This window comes from Miniopterus schreibersii, assembly GCF_964146895.1.
Source record: "Miniopterus schreibersii genome assembly, chromosome: 16".
In the NCBI taxonomy this organism is placed as follows: Eukaryota; Metazoa; Chordata; class Mammalia; order Chiroptera; family Miniopteridae; genus Miniopterus; species Miniopterus schreibersii.
Window position 1 is genome coordinate 43,331,773 of NC_138116.1, and position 20,968 is coordinate 43,352,740.

Genomic DNA, 20,968 nt, shown 5'->3' on the forward strand with positions numbered 1-20,968 from the left:
TTTTCGCATCTCCACCCTTCCTACCAGTCTTGATGTGGCTTCTTCTGTAAATCCTTGGTGATAAGACTTCTGTTCAGCTAGTCTTCAATTGGTTATTCAGGATGATTGTTCTATATATTATTTATTTGTAATCTCAGTTTGGTCCTGGGAGGAGATGAGTATAACTTCCTCCGACTCCTCCACCATCTTGGATCCTGCCTGAAGAGCATTTATTCTAAGAATTTCTCAGTCAGGTGCAACTCAGAAAGAGGCGGTCATCCCTGACTGTGATCACAGGTCAAGCATTTTTACCATGAACAAAGCTGATATCCAATTTCCATGGGTCTGACTCCTGGCTCTTGTTTCTTCACTGATTAAGAACTGTCTGCATTTGTGCTGGTAGGTGAGGAGAGAATGATGCTGACAATTATTTCCCCAAACTCCAGCCACCACCTTTGAACCTCTGCTCCCACCTTCCTCTGTGTGCAGGGAGGGTCTTCCCTAAACCCACAGAAAGTAGAGGAAGAAATGACTAAGTATAAAAGCAGCAATTAAAGAAACAGAAAATATGTTTTAGAATGGTCTTAAATATTAATAAATCGAAAAGCTGGTGTCTTGAAAGGCCTAGCAAGATAGAACCTCTGGCCAGCCTAACCAAGGAAGAAAAAAAAAGAAGGTAACCAAGTCAGAAACAAAATAGAAGACATAATTACATGTATGGATTTGTAAACCAGGCAAAACCAGTAATCCTCTAGGAAAACATAGATCACCAAAATTAACTTGAGAAACAAACAATCCCACAGAAATAGAGCAAAGAATAGAAAAAGGCATTTCACAAAAGGAAAACACTGCTAAACATATGAAAAGATGCTTAATCTATTTAGTATCCAACAAATATGAACTAAAGCAATAAGGCATTTTACAGTAAGATAATCTAAACTCATCATATGGACTAATATTTTTTAAATGTGTAACAGTGCTAGCAAAAATGTAGGAAATAGCCACTTTCATATACTTGTGTGTGTGGCTCTTAAAGGGCAGGTGGAGTGGAGACTGTAAAGGGGGGCAGATTTTAATCTCTCTATTTCTGTATTTAAACTTTTGTAAGAATGTGTTTTTGTATTATACCTGAAATTTTAAAAATGGAATTTCTAAGTCCGTATTCACTAGGACTAATACCATAATTGTTACTATATGTTTAAAATTGGAGAACAGAGTAACTTGAAATGAAGACATAGACTTAAAATAGTTTATGGATCTGAAACATAATAGGTAAGAAAAAGGAGAAATAGACAACTAAGCAGCAAAGTACTGACTGGCGTGAACAGAAGAAAACCACACATGTAAGAACATTAGCTACGCGAGGGCAAAACCCTGTGCTGTGCACTGCATATCTCCCTCCCTTGCTGAGCGTCCAGCACAGAGCACCTGGTAAATGTTTGTTGAATAAATGAAAGAAAAAATGGCACTTAAGTATAGCAAAAGGTACCCTGGGAATTCAAGTTTCAAAATAAACAAGTGAAACAATTTTGTTCACATATATTTCACAACTGTGAAATGTAAAATTATTTTCACTAAAATACTGTCATTCTTAATGTAACTATTAAACTTAGACTTTATACTTACACTGGTCATTTTTCTGCAGCTAACCTTCAGTTAAAAGAAGGTGGTTTTTCTTGCTTAGTCTGTTACTATTTCCACAATAATTTTCATATTTGTGCACTGGTTCTTATATTTTTTAAAATTCACAGTTTTCATCTTCTATTTTCTAACATTATATCAGTTCTCAAAACTGATACAGCAAAGTGGTCCCGTGAAGTATAAGTCAGGTTGAGAGTAATATAAATACAACTTTTCACAATCATAAGGATCTCTTTTGAACAGGGCTAAAATGCAGGACAGAGTGATACGCAACACAGGCATTTAAAGAAGGGAAGGCAAGTAGGAAGTACAACAGCAAATTTTCAATAATTGGAATTTATTGGGCCATTGATCCATTTGCTCCTAAGGCTAGAGTGCTTTATTGTTTTTTATAGTTTCCGAAATAGTGGCAGAAAAGCACGTGAGCCCCTCCTAGTACAGTGGCTTCTTTGGTAAACCAATCAAGTTCTTCCTCTAGGGAAAATAACATTTTCAGTGCAAAACTGATGCATTTCATCACCAAACAAGTATCCCAAAACAAGTCCTGGCTTGGAGCTGGTTGGGGTGTCCGCCTGTACATCAAAAAGGTTGCACATTCGATTCCCAGTCAGGGCACACACCTAGATTATGGGTTCAATCCTCAGTCAGGGCACGTACAGGAGGCAACCGATTGATGTTTCTCTCACATCGATACCCGCCCCCACCCACCAAGCCTCACTGGCCAGGCTCCCCTCCAGCTCTTTCTCTCTCCTGCTCCCTTCCTCTCTCTCTAAAATAAATAAAAATATATCTTTGGGTAAGGGTTAAAAAAAAAAAATACCAAACAACAAAGGCATCATTTAAAGTTGCACTGCTCAGAGATAAAACATGTACAGAACACACGCTAATGAAATATTTTTTAGAATAGCCCCCAAATTAATGATACATGTTTTGGTAAGAAAGAAAGCAGAACAAAATATTAGCGCAATTCCTCTATCAAATAACACTCTGAATATCAGGGAACCCCACTGGCATGCCATTTGAAAGAGGAACATGTGCAGGTCAGCAGATAATTTCAAGCTACCACTGAATGAAAACACTGTGCTGGGAATGAATCAGCACCTTTCACGTCTGAGGTTCATATTCAAGGGCCAAGACATGTAGTGGAGAAGGGGCCCAGGAATCTACATCGATGGAGGACCTGTTGTGTGTGCCCCAGGCAGAAAAAGAGCTGCTCCATAGAATAAAAGATGTTGCCAATCTCCACCACTGCTCTTTTTTTCAGAGAAGAGCTGACCATCTAAATAAATAACCTGATCTTCATTCAGTACTGAAAAAGGGATAAACATTCCAAATCAAACTACAGTCGTGGACAATCTGTCTTTTCAATGTGCAGCACGGACAGTGAGTACCAGGGTTTGCTTTGCACTCTAGAATATACCGGCTGTTAGGGGGAAAAGCGCTCAGACAAATATTTAAAATGAGAAACAATATAAAACTATTTCTTCATGACATTGATAAGGCAGATAAAGACCATTTCTATGATCCCAGGTGACTTGCCTACATAATACATCTCAGTAATCAATATTTGGAGCAGCCTAAATTTTAGGCAAAATATCATGATTTTATTACTACAATATTAGAATACCTTGATATGATCAAAGTGCAATGTATGCAGCTAAGTCTCCATGAGTTTGACTCCCCAATAGCTCACAGTTTTCTTTAAAAATTAAACAAATTTTTCACATATTATTGCATATTTTAAAACTACACGGAAATGCCACAAAGCAATACAAACATTTGTGTGATGGCTGAACACAAGGATCAAACACCAAGTGGCTTTACCTGCACTGCTAAGGTGTTTACACTTGATAACTAACACCTAGTCAGTAAGGACAATTTAAGCAAAGAAATCAAATTCACATTGTAGAATGCCTTCTCCAGTGGCAGTGAGGAACACACAGTATGAGGTAGTAACACGGGAAGCAAGAAACCTGTTAGGAGGCCATTTAAACAATGCAGATGAGAGATAACAAACTAAGAGAATAACAGTGAAGTTCTGAAGAGGCTTTATCAACAGATACCTTGAAAATAACTGAACTTGACCACCAGCTGGATTTGGGGGAGTAAAGAGGAGCTTCATAATTTGGATACAATTTGCTGAGACTGGAAAAACAGAAGGTTTGCCATATGTATTGATTATCTATAGCTATATTAACAAATTACCCACAAAATTTAGCAGCTTAAAACAACCAACATTTATTATCTCTCAGCTTCTGTGGGTCAGGAACCCAGGAGAAGTTTAGCGGGGCTGTTCTAGCTCAGGATCTGTGGTGAAGTGCCAGTCAAGACGTCAGCTGGGACTATATCATCTAAAGGCTTGACCAAGGCTAGAGTACTAAGGAATCCCTCACATGCCTGGCAAGTAAGCGCAGGTTGTCGGCAGATCTCAGTTCCTTTCCAAGTGAACTTCCCTATAGGGTTGCTTAAATATCCTTCTATTGTGACACTGACTTCCCCCAGACCAAGCACCCAAGAAAGAGAAAACAAGGAGGAGTGAGGCCACAATGTCTTTAATGACCTAGAAGTCTCACACCATCACTCTGCCTTACTACACTCATTCGAAGGGAGTCACTCGTCACAGCCCACGTTCAAGAAAAGGGGAGCCCAGCCAGCGTGGCTCAGTGGCTGAGCATCGACCTGGAACCTAGGAGATCACAGTTCAATTCCTAGTCACAGCACATGCCCAGGTTGTGGGCTTGGTCCCCAGTAGGGGGTGTGCAGGAGGCAGCTGATTAGTGACTCTCTCTCATCATTGACGTTTCTTTCTCTCTCTCTCTCTCCCCCTCTCCCTTCCTTTCTCTGAAATCAACAAAAATATATTTTTAAAAAGAAAGAAGAGGGGAGTTAAGCTCCACCTCTTGAAAGAAGTATAAAGAATATGTCAATGTATTTTTTAAATCATCACACCACATAAGTAGATAAAGAGTTCAATTCATCCTGAACCTGAAATGCCTGAGACATTCTGTTGAAGTGTCCAGCAGGCAGAAGAATATACCCCAAGATGGTCATTGCTGAATTTAGCAAAAACAAAGTCTATGGAATGATAGTTAAAAGCGGGGTCACAGAATTAAGGAGAAGATAAAAGGTAAAGGAAATAGAGTCAGGCAACTCCTAAAGACTTAGCCATGAAAGGAAGTGAACAGCAGTCAGAGCAGGGGATTCCAATGGACAAAGCTGACAAGGGTCTTAGTAGAATCTCTTACCCACTGACTTGGAACAAGGAGAGACCTCTTTACGTGAGAGAGAAAAAAGAAGAATGGGTGCTATTCAGTGTGGCCTTATCTCCAGGGCAAACAGATATGCAACAAACTGTATGCTTTAGGAATACAGATACAACCCCCTTGAGAAACAGGTCTCTCTCTGTTTAGTGGTTTCTCGAGCCTTCCTGCCTTCTCATTGTATGCAAACCTGCTACATCTCCCTGGCCTGCAGCAGGTTTTGTCATTCTGACTTAGCTGCTTTCCAGTTCCCTAACTAATCCCCACTCCTCCCAGGCACAGCATTGGATCGGGCTGCCTACCTAAAAAGTGATGGCTTCAGCGTGGCCTCTGAACCTCTTCCGTGAAAAGTACCATCAGCAACCCCGACTGACTCGCCTTCTGGGCCCTGCCCTGCTCCCAGTCCGTGGCCTCGCAGGGCCCTGCCTAGATCCCTAGTATGGATGGAGTATTAAACACCTCTGAATCAGAGTCTGCCACATTTCTCAGTGTAGAACAGATGAAAATGTGCTAGTTCTGTTTCTATACCAGACCTCCATTTTGGTGTTGAGATTCTTTGACGAATTACCTTTCAGCTCTACTAAAGTTCATTTTAATACAATGTTAAACACAAATGTAGTTTCCTTTCCATTATTTATGACCTTTACAAAAACTGACCAACAGTAGATATTAGACGGGCCAGGTACAGAAACCCGGGTACAGAGACACAACAGGACAGGAAGCCCCGGATGCCTAGCAAGGGGCAGAACTGAGAAAACAACCTTGTCCCCAGGGTAACCTAGCCTCCCCTAGCATATTGCTGATCATGCAGTTTGGACCCCTGAGCTGTTTCCTCCCTAAAGATAACATCTAGGCCTCAGCTGTATTTCAGCTCCAGGACCAGATAAGCAGCGAAACCAGGTAAATGGTGCCATGGCTGACTCAGGACCAGATACATTGACTAATGACATCCCTGCCCTGGCACCCACAAATCAGTGGAGACCACAACCCTGAAAGAGCACACCTGGAAAGCTGATGAACAGTCTATTAGGACATTCCCCTGAGATCTCCCCTAAGATTCCTGCCTGCAAGAAAGAGAGAAATGGGCTCAGGGCAAAGGACCCAGTGCTCGCTCCCCACTAGGGGAGCACTCCAGCACCATCTCCATTCCTCCCAGGGGACTCCAGGAGACTTGCAACCAGGGGAGCAACGGACAGCAGCAGCTCATCCCAGGCTTACCCCCTGAACCTGTCTCCAAGGCCCCTTCTCTCTGACTTTTCAGTGAGCCAAAGCAGCCCAGCCTCGGTTCTCCTGTTGCTTCTTCTGTGCTCTTTTGTGTTTCACTGCCCCAAGTGTATTTTTGCTGCCATCATGGACCCAATACTCTTTGGCTCAGTGCTGTGTAGCCCTTCCCTTTGGATATCCCCCAGCCCCTTTCAATAAATTTAATTTTTCTTTATTCACCCGAATGAGCTGGCTATGTAGCCTGCAGGCACACCACCACCATCCAAGTTAACCTTTCAGTAGATGAACACTGTACTATGATAATTCATGAAAATAAATAAGCTGATACCAGCAAGTTCCCATTTTAACAGTTGCCATGGTGACAGTGAGCATGAAGGCTATTTAAAGGTATTTTCTTTGAAACATCTTATTAGGCACAGATATTAGAACTAATGAAATCATAGGGACATTTCTTATTTTTGAAATTTTAATGAAGGTGATTAGACCAGCAATATTTTAGCTACTATTTTAAACATTTTATATAAAAATATGTCTTTATTGATTTCAGTAAGAGGAAGGGAGAGGGGGAGAGAGAGATACAAACATCAATGATGAAAGAGTCATTGATCAGCTGCCTCCTACACACCTCCTGCTGGGGATCGAGCCCGAAACCCGGGCATGTGCTCTGACGGGTAATTGAACCTCGATCTCCTGGATCATAGGTCAACCACTGAGCCACACAGGCTGGGCATAGCTACTATTTTAAAAGCAACTATTACAGGTCAAACACTTTTCTAGGGTTTTTCCCTTAAGTTGCCACATTTAATCCTCAAAAGCTGCTATGAGCTAGGTATTATTTTTCCCCTCAGGGCAGTTGAGGAAACTGGGGATCAGAGCGGTTATATAATTTGCTCCAGTTCACACAACTTGTGTGTAGAAAACCTGAGATCTGCCCAGGATCTTATCTAACTCTACAGTCTACACTTTTCCCGTTTTCCCACACTGCATCTCTAACAGATGGTAACACATGTTAAGTCTAGCAACATTGACCTCTTACTGTTCATGTAGGTAGCTAGATAATAAAAGAAAGGAAGCAAAGGAAGTTAGACATGATTGAACATAATCAACTGGGGAGCAGGAGCCTGTTTGCTTCACCAGGAAGCTACAGCTTCACACACCCTCCAGGGGGTCCCAGCACTGCCCCATCAAGGGGATTAACACCCCTCCCTTACCCCCTCCTGTACCAGATTGTCCAGTGAGGGCAAGGCGAGGTAAGCACATGCGCAACGAAAGTCAAAATGGTGCAGGGGGAGGTGCCTGACCATAGAGGCCTGGTAGTCTAACCTGAGAAAAGGATCACTGGCCAGGGGGTGGACCCATCAGAAGCTCAGGAAAGCTCGGGAAGTTGATTAGTTACTTTGAAAAAGCTCCTGGTTATAATCCCAGGAGACAAAGAAGAGCATCCTCTCTCTGTCTGTTTGTCTCTCTCTCTCTCTCTCTCTTTCCCCCCCCTCCCTTTTTCCCTCACCTGGGAGCATGCAACCATGTGGGTCTAGGCCACCTGGGGCCCACGGCAGCCACCCAAGCTCCAAAGGACTAAGTAATATGAAATAGAATCTCTGGACACTGGCCTTTATTTGGCCTTGTTGAAGACAAGGTTGAACTTTTTCTATGGTGGACAGATGGAGATGGGGCATTGGAAACCCAGGGCCAGCCTTCCCAAGTAAACCTTGCCACGCCACAACCCTGCGTGAGTCCTTGGAATGCTTTCCTTGGAATCCGTGGAAGAGCCTGATTTCCACCAATAACGTTACCAGATATTACCCAACGTCACTCACTATCATGCTGCTCTGCTTTATTTTCTCCATAGAAACTGATCACATCCTGAAATTTTCTGATTTATTGCCTATCTCCCCATTAGATTATAAACTCAAGGAGAGGAGGGTCCGTATCTGTTTCCTTCCCCATTGATTATCAGTACGTAGAACATTATCTAGCACAGAGTAGGTAATCAATAAATATTTGTTGAATTAATAAGTGAAAAGTTTAAAAGAAGAAAAAGCACTAATGCGAATACTTATATAAATATACATTTTTTTAAAAAGTATTTGACAAGTTCAAGACAGAATTGAATTATGACTTTTAATAAGAAATGCCTAAGTGCTTATTTGGGACATACTGTGCTATATTTTTCCATGCACTAAAGCAGTTAGCAACTTGCAAAGTCAGAAAAAAAGGGTGTACTTCTGTAACTCTGTAATTCTGAAACTGTGCCTGGAAAAGTTTCTCTTGCCCTGGCCGGTCTGGCTCAGTTGGTTGGAGCATTGTCCACACACCCAAGGGTCACGGGTTAGATTCCCAGTCAGGGCACATACCCAGGTTGCAGGTTCAATCCCCAGTCGGGATGCGTGTGGGAGGCAACCGATCAATGTTTCTCTCTCACATGGATGTTTTTTTTCTATCCCCCTTCCTGTCTCTCTAAACTCAATGAAAAAACATATCCTCGGGTAAGAATAAGAGAAAATAAAAAGTAATTTAAAAATTTGTTAAATTAAAACAAAAGTTCCTCTTTATCAGCTCATACATACATTTACCTAAAAAACAGCACTAATTTTTTTCCTGGAGAATATCCAGGCCCAGTGACGAAAGGAGAGTGCTTACTAAAGTGAAGCTATCGAGTCTGAGCCCAAATTAGTGTCCATAGAGTCCAGACCAACAGCAAAAGTCCCAATTTCTCTTCCAATCTGCATTCACTTCCTCTACCACTGGGGAGCCAGGGTAAGGGAATGTAGAATGACCAACCCAAAGTCTTTAGTTCTATCAGCAAAATCAATTCAAAGCAGGTAAGTAATTGTATCAAGTAACACTGGGCAGATTATGCCCAGGAGAATCATCCAGAACATTACTGTGAAGATATTACTAAAATATTCCAACATGACTTCTCTCCAAAATAGTATTATTACATTAGTATTTTTAAAATATATAATAAGGCTAGATTTTTTAAAGTTTTGATACCGGTACCTGAATAGACAAACAGATCAGCAACAGAACTAAAAAAGCAAGAATTAGGTCCAAACACATACAGTAATTTAATATATTGACAAAGCTGGTATTCCAAAGGAAAGGATGGGTGGATTCAATAAATGGTATGAGACGGCTGCACAGGCATCTGGAAGAAGTATAGCTGAGCACCCTGCTTTAATCCTTACACCAAAATGACTGGCAATTCCCGATACTTCAAAGGAAAACCTGAAATAATCAGCAGAAGAAAGCACAGGAGAATCTTTACAGTTGCAATGGGGAAGGTCTTTCTATTTATAATATGAAAGCTCAGGAGCTATTAAAGAAAAAAACAGCTACACAAAACACAGCAGAAACACGGTTAAAGAAACACCACTGAATGAACTGAGAAAAAAGTTTACTCATATCCAGAGAAAGAGTTAATCTTTTTACACATCAAAGGATACCTACAAACCCAAGGAAAAAACCACCATTAACCAAAATAAAAATGTGCAAAGGTAATAAACAGTCCACAGGAAAGAGAAATGGCTCTTCAACATATAAGATGCTCAACCTCACTTTTAATAAAGGAAATGCAAATTAAAACTATAAATATATTTTACCTACCAACATGGCAAAAGTTTGAAAAGTTTGGTACATCACCGTGTTGGAGAGAACGTGAGGAAATTCGCATTTTTGCTACTAGGATATATATTGATAACTTCTATGAAGGGCATTCTGAAATATGTTACACTTACAAATACATACATCCTTTGACAAAAGCGGTCCACTCCAGGAATGCTGTCTACAGGTGTTTTTTCTGTGGCTGGGAGCCGGGAACTAGGCCACGGAGGTAGAAGAGAAACTTCTTTTTCCCGTGTCTCTTTCTGAACACGTTAAATTCCATATATTGTCATTTATTTCTCACAAAACGCTATTTTTAAGCTCTCTGTGGATTCCTACAAAAGGCATATCTCAGAAGATGGCGTGGAAAGCAAAGAAAGAAGCCCCTGCCCCTCCCAAAGCCGAAGCCAAAGCAAAGGCTTTGAAGGCAGAGAAAGCAGTCCTGAAAGGCGTCCACAGCCATAAAAAGGAGATCCGCAGGTCACCCACCTTCCGACGGCGGGAGACACCGAGGCTCCGAAGGCAGCCTAAACATCCTCGGGAGAGCGCACCCAGGAGGGACAAGCCTGACCACTGCGCCATCAAATCCCCCGGCTACCGAGTCAGCCATGAAGACAGAAGACAACACACTCGTGTTCACTGTGGATGTGGAGGCCAGCAAGCACCAGATCCAACAGGCTGTGGAGAAGCTCCACGACACCGACGAGGCCAAGGTCAACACCCTGAGCAGGCCTGATGGAGAGCAGAAGGCGAATGTTCGACTGGCTCCTGACTATGATGCTTTGGGTGTTGCTAACAAAACTGGGATCACCTAAACTGAGTCCAGCTGGCTAATTCTAAATATAAAAATCTTACACTGTAAAAAAAAACCAAAAAACAGGCAAAGCTCCCCTTCAGCTGGAGTGGAAACAGGCAGGCAAAGGCGGCAAGGGCGCGAAGCAGGGCCGCTGGGGGCGGGGCGCAGAGCGCCTCCGGGCAGGGGTCACGGGGCAGGGTCACGGGGCAGGGTCACGGGGCAGGGGTCACGGGCAAAGCCCCGGCCGAGGGTCCGGAGGCCCTCCCGGGGCTGCGGCCAGCTCCAGGTCTCCCCGCCAGGCGCGGGGCGGTGGCAAGGGCTAGCCCGCGAAGGGCCCCGCGCCCCTGAAGAAACGCACCGAGCACGAGCCGCGTGGAGAAGCTGGGAGACCGCCCGGTAAGCAGCGCGGGGAACAGCCCGACGGAGGGGCTCCGGGCGAGGAGAGGCGGCCCCGGAGAGCAGGGCGAAGCTCCGGCGCAGGAAAGGGGACAGGGACCAGCGCAGGGGTTCGCCGCCTGCCAAGAAACGCCCGCAGAGTGCCCCCAAAACGCGAGGCGTCCTGGCCAAGTGAAGCGGCGCCCGAGGAGAAACTGACCCGCGGGAGCGAAGCGGCCGCCGGTTCCCCCCGCGGGGAAGCGAGGCGGGCGACCCGCAGCCTCCCGCGTCTCCCCAGCCGCAGAGGCCTGGCGGCGGGCGAGCGGCGCCTGCAGTGCCGAGGGAGGCAGGTGCCGAGAACTCCACCGAGGTGGCCGGCACCTAGATTTACAGGCGGAAAAAAGCCAACTTAAAATATGAATTAAAAGATTACAGCACCCAAGAATCCTTTAGGAAAAGGCAGCCAGAATCCAGCCCGTTAGAAGTTAAACATAGCGCAGGCCGGGTGGCCCCGTGGGAGGGCGCGTACCCAGGGCGCAGGTCTGGTCCCTGGTCAGGCGCATGCGGGAAGCAACCGATCCGTGTTTCTCTCTCACACTGATGTTTCTCTCTCTCTCTTTCCCTTCCTCTCTCTCTAAAAAATCAATAAACATATCCTTGGGTAATGACCAAAAAAAAAGTTAAAAATGGACTCATTAATGTAAAGTTCGCAGCATGAACCCACCCTGGTCGCATCCACCAACAGAGCTGGTGTGGTTCTCCTGCAATAAGCCAACATCTTCGTCCACTGGCCACACTAGTCTACTCTGCACATGGCAGAGCGCGCACAGTAACACCTACGGCAGGCCTCCAGTGGCTCCCCATCTCACTCCCGGCGAACAGGTCTACATGGCACCCCATATGCCCTCCTTACCCCTGTGACCTCTCTCCCACCATGCCCTGGAGACCCCGCCTCCCTGCTGTCCTCCCACACATCGGACATGCTCCTCTTCGGGTTCTTTGCTCCGGCTGCTTCCTCCACCTGAAATGATTTAATTCCCTCCCCTACTCTAGGGCTTTGTTCAAATGTCACCTTCTCTGTGAGGCCTCCAATGACCACCCTATTTAAAATCCTAACCCATCCCCCGGCACCCTGGACCTCACTTACCCCATCCTGTTTTTCTCTCTTTAGGAGCCACTTGTTCCCTAACATAGTATTTGATTTACTCATTTGTTAGGTTCCTTTTTGCTTCCCCCTCTCGGACATACACTTCAGGGGACAGGGGCTTCTGTCTTCTCTTGTCTATCCCAAACATGCAGAAAAGCTGTGGTTCAGGATATTCATCATAAAAACGAATGAGCTAGCAGTAGCACTGCATCCAGTCAAGCACAGAATTCAATCTAACTAAAATTAAGTCTAAAATAACTTATGTTAACTATGGCTACAAAACAATACAATTTTAAGAAATCTGGGAAAAGCCTAACAATGTAAAAATAATATTAATTCAAAAATCCCCAAAGGGTTGCAAAAATTGGAGATTTAAGGGGTACAGGAAATGCCAGTTATTTTTTTCAGAAAGGTATGTCGAGATTTCTTCCTCAAGTTGAGAAATTAGAAAGATGTCTGAAGCACATTGTTTAAGGGTGTAAAGGTAACAGGGGAATCAAAAACAAACAAGCAAATCTTTCAATTAAGAGAGGGAGAGAGAGGAAAACCAGACCATGTATAGAAGACATAAATCCATATATAACTGAAAATGAGTGAGTACGAGTTATTTTGCTTCACCCTTTCCTGTGATCTCCAACCCAAACAACAATACTAATCACAGACAAGGAAGAAAAGCATCGTCTCAGATAAAGTAGGGAAACTGTCAGGTCCTAAACCACAGCTATGAACACATATGCCCAATTCTGCCAAGCATGGGTAGAAATGGAGGAGCATGCTGAGAGTTGGGATGTGCCAACTTAGACATCCTGCAGGAAGCAGATGTCCCTGAAAGGTAGGGTCACCATCTCAAGGGCAACTCCAGTGCCACCATATCTGAGCAATAGACCACAGTGGGAGGTGAGCAGGAGGCAGCCCACAGGAGGCTTGGTCTACCCTACACAATTATGGGGAAGGGAAGGGAGACTAAGGGAAAAACCATCACAACCAGCCATTATTACTGTCTAGGGCCCTATGATCATGCTCTTTAAGAGCAACAGAAGGAAAGTATAATCAAATCTCCCACAAAAGTATAAGGAAAGCAGAATACTGAGCAGACTAATGTCCCTACAGACAATGGAGGCACACCAGAGAGACTACATATTGAAACTACATATTGTAAAAATTCACTGTGTGCCTGGAAGTCAACTCAGAATGGCCAACACTGAAACTCTGCTAGTGAAACTACTAGACTTTAAAGATAAAGGGGGGAAAAAACATTTTCAGCATCCAGGCAAAATAACCAAGTCACTTATAAAAGGAAAAAATCAATTTTTCATCAGACTTTGATAGCAGGCAGTAGAGTAACATATTGAAGATATCGAAGAAGAAAACAGAAGCCAAGGATTTTATAACCAACCAACAGACTCTCTCAAGTAAAAAGATCATAGATAAACTGTTTTGAACATGGGAAAATTGTTCCTGTGGACCCTTCCTGAGGAATCTCCCAGAGAATAAGCATTATCCAAGCAAAATGTCTGCAGAGACTTCACCATGAGGACTGGTAGTAAGCATTAAATGCATCTTTACCCAGAAAACCATGGCAAAATAATATAAGGGAAAGAGTAGGGTACGAAATGGTTATATATTTTTACAATGTAGATTCACTATAACTATTAAAAAGGACTAGATGAAAGTCTAAAGCCACAGAGTGGGCAACACCTTTCAACACATGACATAAAATCCAGAGCCATAAAAAAGAGACTATTTGATTACATAAAAACTGAAAATGTTTATATGGCCTAAAACACCATAAATTCAAAAGACAAGCAACAAATCAGATAAAAATATGTGCAACAATGCTAGTATCACATTGAAATATAAAGAGTTCTTTTAATCAATAAGACAGTCCAGGTGAAAAATAAGAAAAGAAACAGAATACAAATGGTTATAAACATATCTGAGGAGAGTTTTGATCAAGATGGCAGAATAGGAAATTGGGATACTCAAAAACTCCCACAACCACACCAAAATTACAACTAAATTACAGAACAATCATCATTCAAAACTGCCTGAAATCTGGCTGAACACAAGTCCTATAATTAAGGATTTAAAGAAGAAGCCACATTGAGACTGGTAGGAGGGTGGAGAGGAAAAACAGGCTGGTCCCACATCCACATGTGGCTGATAAAAATCAGGAAGAATATCTCAGCCATAGAGGTTCCCCCTGAGGAGTGAGGGGTCCCAACCCTACACCATGCCTCCCAGCCCAGGATTCTAGTGCCTGGAAGAGAAGTCCCCATAACTTCTGGCTGTGAAAACCAGTGATGATTGAGGCTGAGTGAGACAAAGGGCTCCTGGAGTTCCAGGTGTGCACCTTAAAGGAACTGGGCATGAACTTACTCATACCCACTTGCTCTGAACTCCAGCACTGGGGGAGCTGAATTTTCTGGCTTCAGGGCAAGGGCTGGAGGGGCAGCTTTCTCCCAGGCAGAAGTGCTGGCAGAAGCCATTGTTCCTTTTATGAGCCCTCCCACTGCAGGTGCTGGCTGGCACCATATGAGAGTCTCCATCAACCCGGCTAACACTGTTCTCCCCCTACCCTGGTGATTCCCTGAGGCCACACCCCATCCAACTTGCAGGCCCACCCAAACCATTTCCATAGACTTTTCCATACAAACAGCCTCTCTTGGCTCATGTTTCAGCCTTTCCTAAAATCTCTCAAACAAGCAGCATCTGGCCTCTGCATACCCTGTACCTCTTGCTAAGTGGCCCCAGACCCAGCACTAGCAGTAATCACCCTCGGTTCACAGGTTAGCCTTTCCTGGGTACGTCAAAGCCCAGCACAAGTAGCAGCCATCTTCAGATGTCTCTGGAACTCATGCAGGTGGCCCCAGGCAGGGCAGAGCTGGCAGATGACCTTGTACCTCCTGGGAGGTCCCAGAGCCAGTGCATCCAGTGGATACAGCTTCAGACCAGGCAAGATTACAACCCAACCACTTCCACGAGTGACACACTCAAGGGGCAGATTATGTGAGCACCAAAACCCCACTGAAGCAAGTTCTGCTCCATGGGGTCGGCCCCTATACAGCAGCTCCTCCACTGTATTCCTACCAGTCCTCCTAGCCGATAAGTCTAGGGGTCATTCCTTCCCAGTAATGTGCCAACAGCAATCAAGGCTCAACTACAACAGGATAGTGCACCAGTCCACACAGTGGGCAGACCTGGAGCACCCAGGTCGAGTTATAAGGGAGGCTACACCACTGAACCCTACAGGACACCTACTACATACATAAAGCCACTCTACCAAATCCAGGAAGCATAGAAGTTCTGCCTAATACACAGAAACAAAAACAGGGAAGCAGCCAAAATGAGGAGACCAAAAACAAAAAACAAGAACCAAATGAAAGAACAAAACTCCAGAAAAACAACTAAATGAAATAAAGGCAAACAAACTACCAGATACAGAGTTCAAAACAATGGTTATAAGGATGCTCAAGAAACTTAGTGAGAACTTCAACAGCATAAAAAAGGACACAGATACCATAAAAAAAGGACCAGTCAGAAATGAAGAATAATTTACAGGGAATCAACAGTGGAGATGAAGCAGATGATCAAATCAGTAATTTGGAACACAAGAAAGCAGTAAATACCCAATCAGAACAACAAAAAGAATCCAAAAAAAATGAGGATAGCATAAGGAACCAATGGGGTAACTTCAAGTGTACCAACATTCACATCATGGGGGTGACAGAAGGAGAAGAAAGAAATTAAAAACCTATTTGAAAAAATAATGATGGAAAGCTTCCCTACTCTGGTGAAGAAAGTAGACACACAAGTCCCAAACAAGATAAACCCAAAGAGGCCCACACCAAGACACATAATAATTATAATGTCAAAGGTTAAAGACAAAGAGAGAACCTTAAAAGCAGTAAGAGAAAAGCAGTTAGTTACCTACAAGGGAGCACCCATACGACTGTCAGCTGATTTCTCAACAGAAAATTTGCAGGCCAGAAGGAACTGGCATGAAATATTCAAAGGGATGAAAGGCAAGGACCAACACCCAAGATTACTCTACCCAGCAAAGCTATCATTTGGAATCAAAGGACAGATAAAGAGCTTCACAGACAAAAAACTTATACCAAATGAAATAGACTTTAAAACAAAGGCTATAATGAGACAAAGGACCCAGCAACAACACTTCTAGGTATTTGTCCGAAGAAACCCAAAACACTAACTTGAAAAGACATACATCCATATGTTCACTGCAGCATTATTTACAATAGCCAAGATATGGAAGCAACCTCAGTGTCCATCAATAGATGAATGGGTAAAGAAGTGGTGCATGTGTACAATGGAATATGACTCAGCCATAAGAAGAGAATGAAATCTTGCATCTTCCACAACATGGATGGACTTAGAGGGTATTGTGCTGAGTGAAATAAGTCAGAGAGAGAAAGACAAATGCCAGATGATTTCACTTATATGTGGAAGTTAAAAAACAAACAAACAAGCAGGACAGAAACAGACCCATAGATACAGAGAACATTTTGACAGTCGCCAGATGCAAGAGCGGTTGGGGGGCTGGGTGAAAAAGGTGAAGGGAGTAAGAAGTACAAATTAGTAGTTACAGAATAGTCATGAGGATGTAAAGGACAGCATAGAGAATATAGTCAATTATATTGTAATAACTATGTATGGAGTGGGATGGGTACTAGATTTATTGGGGTGATCACTTCATAAGTTATAGTAATGTCTAATAAGGGGGTTGCACTAATATATTATGCCAACTGTAACTTAAAAAATTTAAAAAGATACAAAATAATAATAATAATATTCTGATTAGTTCACATAGTGAAAGATGATTAATAGAATTACTGGGGTGGTCACATTATAAGGTATAAAAATGTCAAATCACTAGATTGTACACCTGAAACTAATATAATCAATATGAGATTTTATACCAACTATACTTAAATAAAAATTAAAAATAATTTTAAAATTTTTAATTAAAAAATATATGTGAAATATTACTCACACATTAATAATTTAAAAATACATCACTGAAATAATGATCTATGATATATTTGTTAGAATGGCAAACACTGATAATACCAAGTGTTGGCAGTGTAAAGAAAATATTTACTATTTATTGAAAACACATTATGTATAAGGAATTATTCTGGATGCTAGAGACAAAACATGAGTATCACAGAAACAATGTTGCTGTTCACACAGAACATATTTCTTAGGAGTTGAATAAGGAGCAGGAGGGAAATTTTCTAAATGAGTACATAATTATTTAAATGCAGTTCTGAGGTGCTATGGAGGAGAAGCACACGGTGCTCTGAGAGTGTAGAAAAGGGAGGGCCATACATGTTGGGAGGAGCATTCTCAGCCACCGTAAGGCGGTTAGCTCTTAACATCTGGCAAAATCCTAAATATACACAACTTTCATCTCAGTGATTCTACACCTAGATAGAAATTCTACCAAAATACAGGACTGGGTAAATATAAACACACAATGATGTTTACTGAAGCATTGTTTATAACAGAAGAAAATGAGAAATAATCCAAATGTCCATCCACAGGACATTAACTAAATGAGGGCACATCCACAGAATTCAGCCACCAGTTTTCTTGTGTTTCAATAGCTAAGATACACACAGACACACACGGAATACCTCTAACTCTGCCAATGGTAGTGTAATAAAAGTTTTCTTCCTAATCATAAAAAAAACAATATATACACACCCTTGACTTGATAATTATGGTATTTAACATTTTAGTCTTCCTTTTAGGTTCTGCTCCTTCATTCAAAATGCAGGTTATAAATAAATCTACTTTACATATGCCTTCTGCCAATACCCACTTAAAGTAAATTGAAAAAACTATAACCTTACAGTCTCATTAACATTATAGTCTCAAAGCTAGATCAGCCCGAAACTACACTTTCATTTGGAACTCTTGTTAAAATGCCACACTATAACTCCTTTAAATAAAAACAAACCCTAGGATAGGGTGTTAGGCTTCCTCTGTTGCTACTTATAATGACTAAGTTCTGTGCTTACGATACCTCTTTCATTTAATTACCACATATCAAAGGGTTTTATATGTTTTTCTCATTACATCTTGATTCAGTTTGTTTAGGATACTGTCATACTCTTGTCTAGATAAAAATGAAAAAGAGAAACTGAGCAACTGACTTAAAGGTCATAAAGTAATACAGTAGGAGTGTCAGTAGCAAAAGAAAAACTCTAAGTCTCTTATGTAGAGGTTGAATACCAGTTGTACACTATTCACCTCTAGGGTAAGCTATAAAGCTTTGAAAGTCACTTTCAGCACTCATTCAAAGGGAGTCATGTCCCACTGCCTTACTATCGCCTGGCAAGACTGGTCTCACATCTTATTATAACCATGTTAGTATGTTGAAGCCAATAAAATGCTTGCCACTGAGCAAGAGAAACAAGTTCTGAAACATTTATTAATTTGCCCACAACTGATGAACATTTCCATGCAACTTCTTTCCAGATCCTTTACTATTCTCTCCAGTCAGAAAATTAGAAAAATACTTGAAATTAAATTAGGATAAATATGCAGTAGATTCTAACAAGTTAAGATGTACATAGTATGCCTTAGAGCAGGAGTAAGGAACCTTTTTTCTGCCAAGGACCATTTGGATATTTATAACCTCATTCACAGGCCATACAAAATTATCAACTTAAAAATTAGTTATAAAAACAACTCCTAGATTTATTGAATTTCAAGTCCCTCCTGAGGTTGCTTTGGCAGGACCAGACCAAATAATATGGCCTGCGTGCTGGACATTCCGCACCTCTGATCTATGGTGAATTGATTTTCAAAATGAGTGCCAAGACCATACAACAAAGAAATAAAAGTCTTTTCAACAAACAGTGCTGGGACAAGCAGATAGATACATGCAAAAGATAAAGGTGGGTCTTACACCATATATGAAACTTAATTCAAAACTAATCAAAGATTTAAATGTAAGAACTAGAACTAAAACTCGTCGAAAAAAATATAGGGGTAAATCCTAAAAACCTTAGATTTGGTAAAGAATTCTTACCAAAAGCACAACAAAAACAAAGATAAACTGGACTACATCAAAATTAACAACTTTTCTGCTTAAAAGAACATCATCAAGAAAGTAAGAAGAAAACCTACGGAATGTGAGAAACTACTTGCAAATCATATATCTATAAGGGTTTATATCCAGATTATATAAACAAAATGAAGGATAAAAATCATAGGATCATATCAATATGCAGAAAAGCATCTGAAAAAATCCAACACCCATTTATGACTTGTTTTTTTCAATCTCAGCAAGGTGGGAATAGAGGGAACTACCTCAACATAATAGAGGCCATATATGACAAACCCACAGCCAGCATCACACTCAATGGGTAAAAACAAAGACTTTCCCTTAAGATTAGGAACAAGACAGGGATGTCTGCTCTCACCATTTTTATTCAATATAGTACTGGAAGTCCTAGCCACAGCCATGAGACAACGAAAAGAAACAAAAGGCACCCAAACTGGAAAGGAGGAAGTAAAACTGACATTATTTGCAGATGACATAATACTATATACACAGAACCCTAAAGATTCCACCAAAAAAGTACTACAACTGACAAATGAATTCAGTAAAGTAGCAAAATACAAAACTGATATTCAGAAATCAATTGCATTTGTATATCAATAATGAACTATTGGTATACAAGAAAGGGAAACTAAGAAAACAATTCCATTTATAGTTGCATCCAAAAAGCAACAACCTAGGAATAAATTTAACCCAGGAGGTAAAAGACCTGCACTCAGAAAATTATAAGACACTGAAGAAAGAAACTGAAGAAGATACAAATAAGTGGACTCACATACCATGTTCATGGATAGGAAGAATTAACACCATTAAAATGTCCATACTCCCGAAAGCAATCTACACATTCAACACAATTCCTATCAAAATATCAATAGCGTTTTTCACAGAACTAGAATAATCCAAAAATTTATATGAAACCACAAAAGACCGAGTAACCACAGCAATCTTTATTTTTTAGGGTTTTTTTCTTTATCTTATTTTTTTTCATCACAATTTATTCTCTCTATACCCTCTTCCACCTCGACCCACCCACTCCCCCACCCCGAAATCATCACACTGTTGTCCATGTCCATCAGCCCTCTCTCTCTTTTGTCTTTTTGCTGAATCATTCCACTCCCCCTCAAACACCCTTACCACAGCTGTCAGCCTGCTCTCTACCTATAAGTCTGTCTCTATTTTGCATGTTAGTTCAGTTTGTTCATTAAATTCCACATATGAATGAAATCATATGGTATGTAGAGTACAACATGGGAAATATAGTCAATAATATTGTAATTACTATGCATGGTGCCAGGTGGGTACTGAAAATATTAGTGGAAAGAGTTTGTAAAGTACATGACTGTCTAACCACTATTCTGTACACCCAAACCTAACACAAAGTAGTACTGAATGTAAACTGTAATTGAAAAATAAAATTTAAATTAAACAATAAAATACATCTTAGATTTTATGAAATAGCATTTATTAGGCACTCACTATGCACTGGAGACATACACTGTACAAAACAAATACCAAGCTCCCATAGAACTCATATATCCTTATAACTCCAGAGAACAAAGGGATGCCTCTCACTCTACCATCTTCATTTTCAACAATCAAAGTGATTAGCCTGGTTTGGGTGACATAATTACCCTTGGAAAAACCTTTGTGAACAAAGAGTACAGAGTTCTATGACTGTCTCAATCTGGATCATGGCCAATCCCTGTGTCCAAAATGAAGTCTATTTTCAAAAGAAGGGAGGAAGGAGCGTTGAACAGACAAAAATAACAGTTGTCTTAATGTCCTATAAGACTTGAGCACAGAGAAACATTGGGCAAGGTCCAATCAGGACAACAGAATTCAAGAGA

At 41.6% G+C, this 20,968-nt stretch overlaps 1 protein-coding gene and 1 pseudogene across 3 annotated transcripts in view; one reads left to right on the forward strand and one right to left on the reverse strand.

Annotated features, from left to right (window-relative positions):
- SPECC1 (sperm antigen with calponin homology and coiled-coil domains 1) overlaps positions 1 to 20,968 on the reverse strand; it is a 256,463-nt gene that overhangs the window by 226,248 nt on the left and 9,247 nt on the right. The window lies entirely within an intron of this gene.
- Positions 10,066 to 10,522, forward strand: LOC308546656 (large ribosomal subunit protein uL23 pseudogene; annotated as a pseudogene). The gene has a single exon. The product of its transcript is annotated as a large ribosomal subunit protein uL23 pseudogene (transcript).